This window comes from Protopterus annectens, chromosome 3.part1, assembly GCF_019279795.1.
Source record: "Protopterus annectens isolate FY-2018-M chromosome 3.part1, PAN1.0, whole genome shotgun sequence".
Classification (NCBI taxonomy): Eukaryota; Metazoa; Chordata; order Ceratodontiformes; family Protopteridae; genus Protopterus; species Protopterus annectens.
The window spans coordinates 106,151,599-106,169,173 of NC_056732.1; the positions used below are offsets into that span (position 1 = coordinate 106,151,599).

At 37.3% G+C, this 17,575-nt stretch overlaps 1 protein-coding gene across 16 annotated transcripts in view; it reads right to left on the reverse strand.

The window, feature by feature from the left end:
* The window catches only part of DTNA (dystrobrevin alpha), a 1,617,970-nt gene that overhangs the window by 841,259 nt on the left and 759,136 nt on the right, over positions 1-17,575 (reverse strand). The gene's annotated exons all lie outside the window — the stretch shown is intronic.

Consider the following 17,575-nt stretch of genomic DNA (forward strand, 5'->3'; position numbering starts at 1 on the left):
AGTGGTTCAGCATGGAAATTAGCAATATTGTGACTCTAGTGGTATGACCAAATTCTACTTAGTGATTTGAATTACAGCACTACTATAAAAATGAATAATTTGTATCTACATGAAAAATATCTAATTATCTTCATAATAATGAATAATCGAAAAAAAAAAAAAGCTTGGTATCAATGATTGCTTGCTGGCAGACACCCCATCCAATGAAAGGCCATGAAATGCAAAGTACTGGTAAGCTAAACTAACCAAAAATACACCGGAAAGAGACGTATTCTGGGGTGTGGCCAAGATGGTGGGGAGTTAACAGCACTGTTTTTTTTAGCTCTGCTTCATTTTAATATCTCTGACAAGATTTTTACTGAAAAATTTAAATAGAACATTTCAAAGCATGATGGTTTTATAGTTGAACATCTGCTGAAAGATTTAAGTTTAACATTTTTTTTAATTGCTTTTTCCTGTCAAGAAAACTAGAAAGAACTAACTGTCTCAGAATGAGCCACTCTAAGCCCAGTGCACAGGACAGTACTATGAAAAAAGACATATGAGCTATACTAAGTAACATCAGTGAGTTGTCTGTAAAGACAGATACATTAAAAAGCAAAATGGACGATTTTAAAGAAGAATGTAAAAAAACAAGTTGAAGTGCTGAGTGAGTCTCTTAAACAACAGTCATCACAAATCTCGAGTATAAAAGAGGCGATGTCTGATTTTGATGGAAGATTACTTGAAAATGAGAACGACACTTAATTTCTTCTGAAACAAAACAACTTATTCCAGGATAAAATAGAAAACTTAGTGAACAGATCTAGAGGGAATAACATCAGGATTTACAGGATTTCTGAAAAAGAAGGGGGAGATAGTATGATTCAGTTCCTTAATACCCAGCTGCCTAAAACTTTGAACCTACTTTAAGCTTTTTCTTTTGGCATTGAAGGACATATAGATCACTTTCTAACTCATCTTTTAAAAAAAAAACACCTTCACCAAGGACAGTGACTGTAAGATTTTTCTCAAATCAAGATAAGGATTTAGTCTTAAAATGACTAATTATCCAATTAAAATTAAAGGCAATACTATAAGATTTGACAATGACTTCAGCATTAGTGATGTCCAAGAGAAAAACGTGTCCCACTTGTTAAAAGCTTAAAGAAAAACAATATTAAAGCACAAATCTTGTTTCCAGCAAAAATAAGGATTTACTTTCCAGAAGGAAAGAAGATTTTAACACCTAGGAAGATGCAATGGACTTTATACAGAAAAATAAAATCCTAGAAAAAAACAGAAGAAATGGACTTCTTTGAAGAGAAATGCAACAAGAGATGGTTGGTTAATAATAGACAAAAACAGTAAAAAACTGAAGGACAAATAAAAATCAACGTATTTCATAGTTATAAATTCTTATTCATTTAAATAATGCTTGAATACTTATAAACAGGTGCTGCACATTACTTTTTACAAGGTAAATCATTTCTTTCTTTCTTTCCCTACTTCAAATGGTTACTAGTTTCCTTTTTAAAATGTTAATTCTTTTAGCTATGTATGAAATTAAGGACACTTATTTTCACTTCGAGTTTAAAAGGTTAAACTCTTCATCTTGGGCGGCCACGGTGGTGCAGCGGTTAGCATTGCCGCCTCACAGCAAGAGGTTCTCCGGTTCGATTCTCGAGCTGGGGTGCCTTCTGTGTGGAGTCTGCATGTCCTCCCTGTGGTCGCGTGGGTTTCCTCCGGGTGCTCTGGTTTCCTCCCACATCCCAAAGACATGCAGTAGGTGGATTGGACACTCTAAATTGGCCCTAGGTTTGAGTGTGTGTGCCTTCTGTGAAAGGTTGGGCACAGGGCTGGCAACTCGACACTGTAAAACTCCACTGCCAATCATGAGCAGACAGATGATCCTCTGTGGTGACCCCTAACCGAGAAAAGCCGAAAGAAGAAGAAACTCTTCATCTTCTTAAAAGTTAACCATTATTATGATGAAACATATTAGGTTCACACTTTCTGATATCCTGGCATAGTTCATAGGTTCATAGGTTCATACTAGGCTATCTGCCCTGGAGCAATTATAAGCCTAGCCCGATTTTGTTTGGCTTACACCACCCCTTGATTTGAATATACTGTTCCCTTTTTATGGTTTAGTTTACTGTGCCTTTGTCTAATAGTGACACGGAAGTAATCCCCGGAACAAACCTACGATCCCCCATCCACTCATCAAGATTCTTCTTGAAGAGATTCAGTGAGGTGCTCTGCCTAACATGAATTGGAATTCTATTCCAGAGCAAAGGGAGCCTCTGGGTTATGTCCCTCCAGCAAGTCCTATTTATTTCTGTGCTGAGGTTCAAGTCCCTTGAGCGTGTGGCTCTAAGGGATTTAGATTTACTGAGGTGGAGCATGTCCATTAATTCTGGACTGGACATAGCTTTTTATGTCAGGCATAGATCACCTCGAAGTAGGCGGTATGCAAGTGAGTAGAGCTGGAGTTTTTTTAACCGAGCAGCATATGGCATCTGTTTGAGTCCCTTGATCCTCTTGGTGAGGTACTTTTGGGGTCTTTCTAATTGCTGCAGGTGTCGGGTAAGGTACATTCCAAAAGGGGCATTGTATTCTATGATGGACCTGATGAGGGATGAATAAAAGGGCACGATTACCTCTCTTGATCTAAATGTGAATCCTTTCATGATGAGGTGGGCCATGTAGAAGGTCTTTCTAACCACTTTGGCAATGTGGTTGTCAAAGGAGAGATTGCTATCAACTTGGGTCCCCAGATCCCTAATTACTTTCTCTGTACTTAATGGTTTACCGCCTATGTGGTAGTTTGTGGGCACACTGTTTTTGCCAAAGGGTATGACTATACACTTTTTGGCATTTAGCTTTAGACCATGGCTCTGGCACCAGTTATTCGTCTCTGTGAGACCTTTATGAAGGATGTTTGTGTCAGCTGGAGAGTCGATTATGGCGCCCAGTTTGCAGTCATCTGCGAACTTGGTGAGCCATAGTCCTCCCACGTTGGACTGTACCTCGGAAAAGTATATACCGAACAAGAGCGGTCGCAGGACAGAACCTTGTGGGACACCACTTGTGACTGGTTTCGAGTCTGACATGGCTCCAGCAACTCTCACTCTGTGGGTTCTGTCTTTGAGCCAGTTTGCGACCCATCTTGTGACATAGGGGTTTATATTTAAGTTGGATAGCTTATCTATGATGCCCGCGTGGGGTATTGTGTCAAATGCCTTTGCTAGGTCTAGATAGGCTGTGTGGACTATCTTCCCTTCATCTATGGCTTTGGTGACTGTTTCAAAGAAGTCAACCAGGTTCAAAAGGCAGGATCTGCCCTTGACGAAGCCGAATTGGGTAGGATCTAGTGTCTGCATGTCCCCAATGTCTTTGTTTATGAGCTCCATGATGATCCTCTCCATAGTCTTGCAGACTAAGCTAGTCAGGCTTATGGGGCGATAGTTTCCAGGGTCCATGGAGGCTCCACCTTTGTGGAGTGGGACCACTGTTGCTGTATGCCATTCTGTGGGCACATATCCTGTAGTGAGGCTGAGATTGTACAGCTGTTTTATTTGAGGGATTAGTTCTTCTTGGAGTTCATGTAGGACGCAACCCGGGACGCCAGCTGGTCCCTTGGAAGCAGTGTTTTTTGCTTTGGAGAGGGCAGCCTTCACCTGAGCATCAGAGATGTTTGGGAGGCAGCCCCCTGCCGGGATAGACACTTGCTCTTTGGGGGAGGGTGGAGAAGTTTGCACTGAACCTGTCTGCCAGGATATTGGCGATGTCTGTGGGTTCAGTGTATTTTTTGTCGTTTAGAATCAACTCAGAACAAGTCTGGGAGTTGCATCCCAGGTTCCTAACATAACTGAAAAATGCCTTATGATTGTCTTTAGTGTCCTGTGCAATTTGTCTCTCAAAGCTGGCCTTGGAGGATTTTATGAGGGATCGTAATTTTTTGCTAGTACTGATCAGAGATGCCTTCCCTATTAGGGATTTTGCTCTATCATGTATTATCTTCCTCCTTCTGTTGTACAGTCTATTTATGGCTGGGGTCCACCAGACTGGACGCCTGCCTTTGCATGATTGGGTCTTGGTTTTGTTTAGGATAGCTTGATCCATGCATTCCTGGAGATGTCCGTAGAATGCGTTTATATAGGATTCTGCAGTTTGGGCCGTAGATTCCACTGGCCCTGGGGCCTTGAAAGATTTCACTTCGGTTTTGAGAAGTGAGAAGTTCACTTTTGAGAAGTTTTTCACTGTGGTTTTCTGGGCTGGGGGTGGGGTCGGGATGTGGATATCCAGTGAAATTAATTTATGGTCTGATCTTACCAATGAAGGATATACTTCTGGTATGGAGCATAGAGTCCCCATGTTGGTAATGATCAGGTCTAGTATGTTATCCCCTCTTGTGGGAGTGGTGACTAGTTGTTCCATAGCATTTGAGTTTATAATTTCCAGGAACCTTTGGGCTAAGGTGCTGGGGCTTGAGTAGTGCTCCCAGTCTATGTTTGGGTAGTTGAAGTCACCCAATATAATGGTGTTCGGAGAGATCTTCATGTTCTTCAATGTTTTCAGGAAAGCAGAGTGGGATTCCTGACTTTGAGAGGGTGGTCTGTAGGATGCTATAAACTGAAAAGCAGTTTTGCCCACTGTTAGTTGCACATGGATGGTCTCCGATACTTCATGCAATGCCACTAACCTGGAGGTGTGGATATCCTTGATAAATATGGAAACTCCCCCTCCTTTTGTGGTTTGGTCTGGGTCTTGGGGCCGAAAAGCATGATATGAGGTATAACCTGGTAGTGCTGGGGTGCTCTCTGGAGCCTTGAACCAGGTTTCTGTCACTGCACAGATATCGATGTTGTCCATACTGAGGAGAGCTTCGAGTGCGTGCATCTTGAGGTTAAGACTTCTGGCGTTTAGCAGCATTACCCTTAGTTTCTTGTACCTTGTACTGTCTATGGAGGTGGGTTTGACTTTTGAGCCTTGCCTAAAAAAAGGCACTATGGGGGTGACCAGAGCCTTTGCCAGTATCCGAAAGCCCAGTGGTGACAGGTGCAAGCCGTCCCTAGCGAAGCAACATGGCTTGTCGAGTATGTCATCCCAGGCTGATAGACACTGGATCCCCTTTGAATGACACCAAAATTTTAGCCAATTGTTAAAATCGATCATTTTGTCTTTGTACTGTGGCATCATTCTAGGTGAGGGTAAGATGCTGCTCCAGGGTCATACTGGCCTGGGCTACATGATCAGAGAGCTCCTCTATGTCTCTTTTCATGTAGTCCAGGGAGGTACGTCTCAGGTCATTCACACCAGCATGTACAATGACCGAGTCATATTTGTATTTGCTTTGGAGTGACCTGAGTGCTTGTGTTATGTGGCGGATCCTAGAGCCCGACAGGCAGCTCACTGTGACCTTCTCCTTGTTCAGCCTGGTGAGTGGGACGTCAGTGTGTCTGACAATAGAGTCACCTATTACAAGAGTATCGGGTGCGTTATTCAGCCTTAAGGGCTGTGGCTGCTTGGCACACTGACTTTGTGGGCTATGTGTTGTGCGTGTTTCGTTTTGGAGTGGCGTTTGCTTGGATGTCTGCTTTGGAGGTCTCTGTTGCTTAGGTAGATTTTTATTTAGAGCCTCTGAGTATGTTTTAGGGTATTTATGTGTTTGGTTCCCTGTGGTGAGACTATGTGATACTGGAATTGTGTTGTGTGAGGTTACCTTCTCCTCCTGACTGGTTATACTAGTTTTGAAATGAGAGAGCTCAGCCTCCAGTTTGGCTATATGGTTGCATCTCTCACATATATTTGAACCTGTTTGGAGGAGGAGAGGGTTGTCCGTGTACATGAGACAGTTGTAACATTGCCTCAAAATTCCCAGATTCACCAGCTGGGCTGGAGAGGAAACCATTGGCTGATCTTTGGACATGCTAGAGTAATATAGGGAACTGAATTAAGACGGTCCAATAGGGGACAAGGTAATCGTAGAGAGTATAAGAGTAAGTAGTGCTTATGGTTTAATAGTGTTAACTTGTAAGATTACTTATTTGGACCAGTGAAGGGCCTTAGAATGAGAATATGGTGTTTAATTTGAGAGATAGAGCAGTTCTAAGGGAAAAAGTGAAGAGCAGACTTTGTGGAGCCAGGAATAGTTTAAACCCAATTAGGCGGCACAGCCCATTATTGCGTTATGCACAAAAACGTGCAAAACCGTGCAAAAGAGGGTTTTAAGAGAGGAAGCTCAAGGAGTTTGGAATTGACCCAAAATGGCCAATAAAACTACAGTTTCAAGGCAGTAACCACTCCCACAGGGGCAGGCAGGCTGCTTGATGTTTATCACTGCCACTGATGAACAGAGAGACTTCCCTTTAGCCCAAGCAAAAATGGCCTCCAAGAAACTTACAAACAATTCAGAACAGCAAGCCTGTAACTGAACTTTTTTAAATCTCAGAAAAGTGGGAAAAAAGTAAGATTTTTTTTTTTTTTTTTTTTTTTTAAAGATAGCAGAGGTTCACAAGTATCAACAAGTTATAACAGTGCAGTAAATGACTCCACATTTGAGTGCTAGGCCAGAGACAGATAAAATGCAAGTTTTAAGAAAAAAACGATTTTAAAAATAAGTGCAAACAGGAAATTCAGTAAACAGCTCTAGGTTGTGTTCTAAATACAATTACCAATGCAGAAATCAAGTTTAACAAGCCAGAAAATGCTCAAAGTAGGCAGCTATGCAGAAAAACTTAGCAAAATAATCTGAAGAAAATACTTAAAATCTCAAAAGTGGCTCCTTTCTTCTCTCAGCATTTTCTCCTCTTGGTGGGTGCTTTACCAACAGCCAACAAGTCTGAAAAGACGCCAAAACCATGAGGCAATCAGGTTTTAAGAGAGGAAGCTCAAGGAGTTTGGAATTGACCCAAAATGGCCAATAAAACTACAGTTTCAAGGCAGTAACCACTCCCACAGGGGCAGGCAGGCTGCACAATGTTTATCACTGCCACTGATGAACAGAGAGACTTCCCTTTAGCCCAAGCAAAAAATGGCCTCCAAGAAACTTACAAACAGTTCAGAACAGCAAGCCTGTAACTGAACTTTTTTAAATCTCAGAAAAGTGGGAAAATTTTTTTTTAAACATAGCAGAGGTTCACAAGTATCAACAAGTTATAACAGTGCAGTAAATGACCCCACACTTGAGTGCTAGGCCAGAGACAGATAAAATGCAAGATTTAAGAAAAAAATGATTTTAAAAATAAGTGCAAACAAGAAATTCAGTAATCAGCTCTAGATTGTGTTCTAAATACAGTTACCAATGCAGAAATCAAGTTTAACAAGCCAGAAAATGCTCAAGGTAGGCAGCTATGCAGAAAAACTTAGCAAAATAATCTGAAGAAAATACTTAAAATCTCAAAAGTGGCTCCTTTCTTCTCTCAGCATTTTCTCCTCTTGGTGGGTGATTCACCAACAGCCAACAAAAGTCTGAAAAGACGCCAAAACCACGAGGCAATCAGGTTTTAAGAGAGGAAGCTCAAGGAGTTTGTAATTGACCCAAAATGGCCAATAAAACTACAGTTTCAAGGCAGTAACCACTCCCACAGGGGCAGGCAGGCTGCTCAATGTTTATCACTGCCACTGATGAACAGAGAGACTTCCCTTTAGCCCAAGCAAAAAATGGCCTCCAGGAAACTTACAAACAGTTCAGAACAGCAAGCCTGTAACTGAACTTTTTTAAATCTCAGAAAAGTGGGAAAAAAGCAAGATTTTTTTTTTTTTTTTTTAAAGATAGCAGAGATTCACAAGTATCAACAAGTTATAACAGTGCAGTAAATGACCCCACACTTGAGAGCTAGGCCAGAGACAGATAAAATGCAAGTTTTAAGAAAAAAACGATTTTAAAAATAAGTGCAAGCAGGAAATTCAGTAAACAGCTCTAGGTTGTGTTCTAAATACAGTTACCAATGCAGAAATCAAGTTTAACAAGCCAGAAAATGCTCAAAGTAGGCGGCTATGCAGAAAAACTTAGCAAAATAATCTGAAGAACATACTTAAAATCTCAAAAGGGGCTCCTTTCTTCTCTCAGCGTTTTCTCCTCTTGGTGGGTGCTACACCAACAGCCAACAAGTCTGAAAAGATGCCAAAACCACGAGGCAATCAGGTTTTAAGAGAGGAAGTTGAAGGAGTTTGGAATTGACCCAAAATGGCCAATAAAACTACAGTTTCAAGGCAGTAACCACTCCCACAGGGGCAGGCAGGCTGCTCAATGTTTATCCCTGCCACCGATGAACAGAGAGACTTCCCTTTAGCCCAAGCAAAAAATGGCCTCCAGGAAACTTACAAACAGTTCAGAACAGCAAGCCTGTAACTGAACTTTTTTAAATCTCAGAAAAGTGGGAAAAAAGCAAGATTTTTTTTGTTTTTTGTTTTTTTTTTAAAGATAGCAGAGGTTCACAAGTATCAACAAGTTATAACAGTGCAGTAAATGACCCCACACTTGAGAGCTAGGCCAGAGACAGATAAAATGCAAGTTTTAAGGAAAAAAACGATTTTTAAAATAAATGCAATCAGGAAATTCAGTAAACAGCTCTAGGTTGTGTTCTAAATACAGTTACCAATGCAGAAATCAAGTTTAACAAGCTGGAAAATGCTCAAAGTAGGCGGCTATGCAGAAAAACTTAGCAAAATAATCTGAAGAAAATACTTAAAATCTCAAAAGGGGCTCCTTTCTTCTCTCAGCGTTTTCTCCTCTTGGTGGGTGCTACACCAACAGCCAACAAGTCTGAAAAGATGCCAAAACCACGAGGCAATCAGGTTTTAAGAGAGGAAGTTGAAGGAGTTTGGAATTGACCCAAAATGGCCAATAAAACTACAGTTTCAAGGCAGTAACCACTCCCACAGGGGCAGGCAGGCTGCTCAATGTTTATCCCTGCCACTGATGAACAGAGAGACTTCCCTTTAGCCCAAGCAAAAAATGGCCTCCAGGAAACTTACAAACAGTTCAGAACAGCAAGCCTGTAACTGAACTTTTTTAAATCTCAGAAAAGTGGGAAAAAAGCAAGATTTTTTTGTTTTTGTTTTTTTAAAGATAGCAGAGGTTCACAAGTATCAACAAGTTATAACAGTGCAGTAAATGACCCCACACTTGAGTGCTAGACCAGAGACAGATAAAATGCAAGTTTTAAGAAAAAAAGATTTTAAAAATAAGTGCAAACAGGAAATTCAGTAAACAGTTATTAAATATAATATAAGACGCAACAAAGAGGAATGTTGAGTTACATTTTGGGTTCTTAAAATAGTCCAGTAGTGCTACTGATGGTATACTTGACATGCAACAGCACCCAAGAAAGAAAAGCTATGTTATAAGTAAAGTATCAAAATTTAGCTTTTTACATACATAAAAGTTATTATTGGAATGACATGAAATAATTAGAATAACACTCACACTTTTACAAGTTAAACCTGGATCACACATAATTGCCATTCTTTTAATGCAAGTTTATATGCTATGTCTCCTTTAAAAAGGACAGTCTGCTTTTATGAAACATCCCCATGTATTAAACCCTGCACCTTGTGTCTGTAAGGTAAACACCTTAACCATTATGCCGACCTAACACAATGGGTTCTTTACTTACCAACAATGTGAAAATGCATGAAGAACATACATCTCAACCTCTTAGCACAAGAAATCTGAAGAAAGCTTCAAATAATGTAGGGGCAATGGCCCAAAAATAGAACACATTTTAAATACTGCACTTCTAAACTTAGAATGTTGATAGATTAACAGCATTTGTGTTTTAACACTCATCCATCTACCTACGTAACTGAATAAAGTACTGGAAACTTCACTAAGGTGTCATTATTCCCACAGGGTGGGTATCAGGGAGACTGAGTCTCATAGATCTGATAGCTAAAGTGATTTTATCTGAACTTATCCTTTATACTCTGCTTGTTGTTAGTCCTGTCACCCTCTGGGTCACAGGTGGGATATCGGACTTCACTCAAGCCCTTTGGACTACCTCTGTTTTTTGATTGATGGTTAGAGGATGGCTGTGCTTCATTACAGTCTGATCTAGGAATACAGCTTACTACAGCTGGACAGATATTATAAAGTCAAGCCACCTCCTGGTGTGTACGGCACACCAGGATAAATCACAGGTACATATTACGAGGCCACACATTCTTTCAGAACAAGAGGCGGTATATTACTGTTGGCCTAAAAATCAATTTCTCACCAGAATATGCTGTAACTTACTGTATTTAGCAATATCCCAATTGCAGGTTAGACCCCAATGAAATCTCTATCAGCAGAACTCAGAAGGAATCACGCACATTACATCCTGTTTGTAGTACAAACAGGCTGCTGGTCACAGAGTTTAAGTTTCCACCCTTGTGAATTAGAAATATTTTAAAATAGATAACAAAGCAATTCAACAGAAAGAGACATACAGTAACAATCTACTTTCATCAGATGTTTCTTACTAGATCCAAAGACTTTAGTTGCTTTATACCACAACGCAGAGAAAATGAAGAGGGAGCATGGCCTATTGCACAATGGTATTGACATGAGAATATTTAACACCCATGGAACTTTGTGAGGGATTTACAACATGGCCTTGACAGATCTATACCTTCCTCAGATGTCACTGTGTACTATTATAACAACATGACACAAGGTTCGACACTCCAAAATGCCTAAATTCAGGAAAAAAAAAACTTGCTGATGTCAATGGCACCAAGAAAAGAAATATACCGTGAAAGTTTCAACTGGACATTAATGTCAATTTTATTCATACAAAACTCAGATCTTAAAATGAAAAATGGGATATTTCAGATAAAAGTTTTGGCAAGAACCATCCTTAAACTAAAATTCCAAAAGTGGTTATGCAATTAATAGAGTGGGAGGTATTGACAAGAATCAGTTTCAATTTGAAAGTCTGAAAATGTCTATATAATATAAAGAATTTCTCTCTTTTTTTTTCAAATGGCAATCCATATCACTTAAAATGCTTCAAAATACTGGAAGTGAAACAAATTAAATATTTATTTATTTTATTTATTGACATTTGTTAACCGGGTTTGTCCAACTGGGCTTGTGGCCCATTTTCAGTGGAGACCCGAGGAGAAAAGCTCCAGTAATACATTTTAAAACAAGTACTAAGCTTTCTATGTTAAGACTAAACTAAAACAGAATCACCTACTGGAAAGGGGAAATGAAAATGGGAGAGATAAAGTGTTATATTGTGAAGCAAGCTGAGACAGTTTAAATATTTCTAGGCCAAAGTAAATTAAAACAGAAACATCAATAGTTAAAAGAAGCCGCAATAAGGCTATACTCTAAATGTTATCCTTTATGTTCCCATACACTGTACAACTGAACAGCAGAAAGAATGTAGAATCAACTCCACCCCATATATGAAAAAGTGTCAGACTGTAAACATCACAAACACTTGCACAAGTCTGTTCACAATGGCCTACTGCCCTATCAAGTGTACTGAAGTGAAGCACAAACTTGCTCTACTGAAAAGAGAGAAACAGAAAATATGACATTTTAAGGTCTATCCATACTATATGGATGGGTCATTTTAAAATGTTCAGTTTAATAAAAGAAGTGATCAAGTTAAATTTACTGGTGCTAGGCTTAAAAGGGACATGATACTGACCAACACTAAAAATGTATATGCTATTCCTCTTTAAAAAATGACAGCCTGCTTTATATTAAACATGTCATACAAATAGTGCCTATTGAATCATTAAATGCTATTTCTTTAAATACAATAGCTTTTTCGTGGTTAACATACTTTGACATGTTTTTTATTGCTTTTTTTCAGTGGTTTGGAAGGGTTTGATGGATTGATGCATAAAGTACAGGTGGCCTGGACTCACTCGTGAATGTTTTTGTGTGAATTGTAGCTGACAAACTGTTCATTTACAAGCCCATGTCATGAGGATCAGCTAGAGTCATGAGCACTTTTATGATGCTGTGGGAGTTTTAAATTCTACGAACTGGCAAGGTTACTTCTTCCTGTTTAAAACTAAATAGTCATACTATTTCGAAGGATAGGCTAACATATCAATGAATACAAGTTAGATAATAAGCAAAAGACAGTGAACTACATTGTAAACCACTCTCAGTTATTAAATAGTTCTGAATGCTTGCAGTATACCAAAAGGGTAGTTTATATATTAGCCTATAGAATGACAATTCTGATAAAAAATTAGGATTGTGTTTCTCTATTATTGTCTCTTTTTTAATGATAATAAAACTTAATATATCAGATCCATTTATTATGCAAAGTTTGAATCTTAAAAGGGAAGATTTTTCAGATGTTTATTCACATATTGTTAGACATAACATTTAAGGAAAAAAACAGGACTGATTCTAACAGTACTACTAGATTAAAGGTATCAAATATATAATGGTAAATATAAATGTTCTCTTATATGACAGTCTACACTGGGATTATAGCTAAAATATAAAACCTAAGAATATAGTAACAGTACAAGACATAGTATACAAACAAAAATAGAAAGCGATCATAATAAGTAAATATGTATATAAAGAATATAAATATGTCTACAAGGGTGGGAAGTTGGCACCTTATATGGACATAAGGTGCAGGGTTTGATTCTCACATGGAGTAATTGGCTGGGCTTGGAAGAGCCCACAAGGCCAGATAGCCTGGTACTAATTTTTGAACTTATGATCTTATGAACAGCTTTACACATAGTAAATAAAACTGAAAAAATATATAAAATCATCTGCTTGATAAATTAAAAATATGAAAATAACAACTGACTTCCTCCCTATAGTAGACCAGGGAGTTAATGTGAGGTACAGGGAAAGATGACTGTAGAGATATTCAGTTTGGTCAACTTTTAATAAAGATTCTGAACACCTGTTTAACTTTTCTTATTCATAATAACACACTGAAGTACTTTTTTAAGATCATGCGTACAAAAAATATGAGATACGTTAATATGAATCAGAAGCATGAGCTAAGCATTGTTAGTCTAATGGAGAGTTTGAGAGATAGTTTGTTCATCTTTTTCAACAAACTAGGACTACGTTATTCCATGGTAGAATGTTTCAGGGTTATATCATTAGGTCATTTTTTATTTGTTTTAAAAGTTTTGAATATAGCTAAAGATTTCACATTGTTATATATAAAGTATATAATAAGTTCTGAACATAAATGCAATTATACTTGTTTTTTTGTCTCTCATAAATTGATGCATAAAGTACAGGTCCATCTATTAATATTAATGGACTAAATAATCCAGTAAAGAGGGGAAATCTGTTGCAATACTAGCAATTACATTAAGCTCAAAAAGTATTTCTACAGGAAACACATTTACTTAATAAAAATGTAAATAAACTTTCATTAAAGAATTATTAGTTTTAACAGGTTCTGGGTTTTGAGGTAAAAGAAGACATACCCTCATTTTGTTGAAGAACTCACCAGTAATGCCTAAATTAAGACACCTATATTGATAAAAATGTTATGTTAAGCATTGTTATAACTGAGTGGAACAGAAAACTATACACATTGGTTAACTCTTATTGGATTTGAGGGATTGGAGATAAAGATGCAAAAAATTACCTAGACACTTTAGCTTATTACATGAAAGCTGAAGTCATAACAGCTGGTGATTTTAATTGTAGTTTATCAGACAAAGATTCCACTGCAGATAGAAAGCTGAGAATCATATATTTATCCAAACATTTAATGAATTTTGTAAATCTAATGAATTTAAAAGATATATATGAGCTAAGAAAAACAAACTCACTTCAATTTACCCACTATTCATATAGATATGTAACATAAACAAATATTGATAACATTTTGTCTCAAACAATCTATTATCACATATCAGAGAAGTTTGAATAGTTCCATGTCCATTATCAGACCATAATGCTATAATCTTCAATATAATTTTGAAAACTGACAATGTAATACATCACAAGAGATTACCAGCGTACATTATTAAAATAAAAGGATTCAAGGATTGGTATGCTAAAGAGATCAAAAACGTCCTAGAGATAAACATGAATGGCAAAGTAACTGACATTGTCCTATGGGATTCATTAAAGGCTTATTTAAATGGAAGAGTCACAAGCTGGTATATTATTTATTTTATTTATTTATTTAACATTTGTTAACCGGGAATGTCCAACTAGGTTCCACAGATCCTGTTTTCAGCGGAGGCCCGGGGAGAAATGCTCCAGAAGCATGTCTTTAGAATGTGGGAGGAAACCGGAGTACCCGGAGGAAACCCAAGGGAGAACATGCAAACTCCACACAGAAGGCACCCCAGCCGAGAATCGAACCAGAGAACCTCTTGCTGTGAAGCGACAGCATTAACCGCTGCACCAATGGGACAAAGAATTGAATTCCCTACAGGCCAAAATAGACACACTAAAGTTAAATCTTAAACCAAATGACATTATCAGTAAGTCTGAACTTAAAAACTTAAATACAAAACATGTTGAAATTCTAAGTCATAAAGTTTCAATAAACCTGAAAAAAACTTAAACTCCAGGAATATTCAGTAAACCCTTTAAGCTTGCATAAACTTGCTCTTAGATCAAAGAAAATGAATAAACTAAACCACATAAAAAAAATCATAACTCATATAAATAATAAAAAAGTAGAGTAGATATTAAAGGTATTCTTGAGAGCTTTAAAATATTTTATGAAAATATAAATAATAATACAGCTAACTTAGATAATGATGATATAGTTAAAACTTTTCTAAGGGAAGATATAAACAATAAATCAACAAATGTACAAATAAAAAAAACTGACAGACCATTCACTTTAACAGAAATAAAAGATACAAAAAAATTAAAAAATATGGTACCAGGCTTAGATCCTCTTATACCAGAACTTTATAAAATACTACTGGCTGATGCATTTAAAATATTAGATAAGCTTTACGGTGAAATACAAACAACTTCTTAAATCCCCATCATGAAAACATTCCCTTATATCATCTATTTTAAAACAAGATAAGGATCCTACAAAGTGTTCATCATACAGACCCATTTCACTTTTAAATGTGGACTATAAGATATTTATACAAAACATAAATCTCTCTCCAACTAATGAAATAGCAAGTGTACAAATTCTGTAGTATCCAGCAAAAGAAAAAACACCAGCTGTACCACAGCAACATAGTAGTAAGCACTTTCAGGGATCCAACCCCTTCATCAGGCAACAAGTGAATAAACCTTACACAGTTTATAGTGGAATCAATTAAGGACAATTGACTTCCCTTAAAAAATAGTAACATTATTCTCTTGAGCATATTAATTGTAGTAAAAAAAAAATAAATTCATCACAATGTTGTATATAAAACATTTGCAAAACCCTGCATATAAAGTTGTTAAAAACAATCAACATATAAAGATGTTGTAGTCACACAAAAACCTAAGAACATATCTATTAAAATCAACCATATGTGCAATAGAACTACTTCATGTATACTTATGTTCATATATATATATATATATATATATATATATATATATATATATATATATGAAACATCAAATGACCTCTAAGCTATACTCATAGAAGTATAGTCGTATTGTGTGCAATAACATAAAGATAAATATAAATGTATATAAAATTACTTATCAAATAAGCATAGAACAACAACTGATGGCTTATTTAATATTTTAATGGCTGAGAGTTTAAAAAAGGTTTCACGGACACCTTGTGGTTCAGGCCGGGGTGTTTATCAGCGCTGAATAACATTATCCATTTCTGTTCCGCAGCCTCAGTGTCTTTCACCAAATCCCTCCCTCTTTTATCAACTAAAATCTTTAAAACTAGAAATTTAAATGTATGATTGGATCCTTCATTTTTATTGTGCATGGCAAGGGCACTACTCTCTTTACAATTTTGATTGTCTCTGTAATGTTCCAATATTCCATCCTTAAACCACCTGTTAGTTTTGCTGATGTAGAAAGAAAAACATATGACACAATATGCAAAATAAACAACATTAGATGTTTTACAATCAGCATAATGAGCACTGTTAAAACTAAAGCCCATGTGTGGATGTGTAAAACTCCTGCCTGCGTTAACGTGTGTACAGGCTGTGCAACTTCTGCACACATATGTGCCTATCCTGTCATATTTACACCAGGTACTAGGTACGTCAGACCTATAGCATAGATGGCTCTCCAATGTTCTATTGTTACAAAACGTAAAATTCGGTTTAGCTTCAATTACACCCTTTAGATCTTCAACCGTAGAAAGGATACCCCAGTTCCTATTAATGACATCACAGACAGTACTAATATTATTGGCAGAGGTCAAAGGCATACTCAGGTTATTATCAACTACATTACTGGGTAAACTTACATGACTGGCTTCTGCATCAGTGGTAGAATTCGGGTAAATCTGTCTCTAAAATATGGTTTACAGCGGTCACCCCTGGTCTTCCATGCTTCATTTATATCTATCAATCATCTGACCATCATAGCCTCTCTCCAAAAAGACAGACTTTAATTTCTGGAGTGTTCCATACAATTCTACATCATCATTGAAGAGCTTCATTACTCTAAATACTTGCCCTTTTATTACATTGCGTTGGGTATAGTTTGGGTGCATACTTGTGTTGTGCAGGAAGTTATTTTTCCTAAATGGCTTCCTATAAAGACTTGTCTTAATATTATTCAGGTGGTCTTTGCTCACTCTCATATCCAAAAAATCATTTTCATGTGTAGAATAATTAAACGTAAATCTAAGGAAGTCTGTGGTCCCATTTAAATAACAAATAAATTTATTCAACTCAACTTTGGTACCCTGCCACAACAAAAAAATATCATCCACGAACCTAGTATACCAAACTGTGTTCACTATATAGTTTATTGGACAGAACAAGGGAACATTCACAGTGCACTAATGAAAGGTTGGCGTAGCTATTGGCACAAGCTGTGCCCATAACTGCGCCAACCTTCTGGATATAATAATCATTCCCAAAAATAAAGATATTATTTGTCAGAACACTATCCAATAAAGTACAAACCAAATCACATTTACTGGAAGTAACTCCTGCATTATTCAGCACTTCTCTCACATTGTCTATCCCTCATTGATTCAGAATAACTGTGAACAGTGATTCTATATCTAAAGTTACAAAAAAACAATCAGTACATACAGAGGCCCATTTCAAACTGAGTGTCTCTAAAAAAGTTTTGGAATCTTTGAGAACACTGTCACAGCCATCAAGTACAGGGTGTAAATTCTTTTTGACATATATAGACAGAGGTTCAGTGGCTCATCTCCTGCTAGATACTATTGGGCGCATTGGTGGGGTACAAAGACATTTATGTACCTTAGGTAAACCATATACCATAGGAATAACAGGGTGGTTAACTGAAAAATATTCAAAGAGTGGCTCATTTATCATGCCTGTAATCAACAGAGCAAAAACCAGAAAGGATATTTTATTTATTATACCCTTCACCACAATCAGTGCTACACACTGGTACGTTCTCGTGTCATTCAATAAAACATACATTTGTTTAAAATATAAATCTTTATCAAGAACCACAATGCCCCCTCCCTTGTCAGCAGGTTGAATCTCT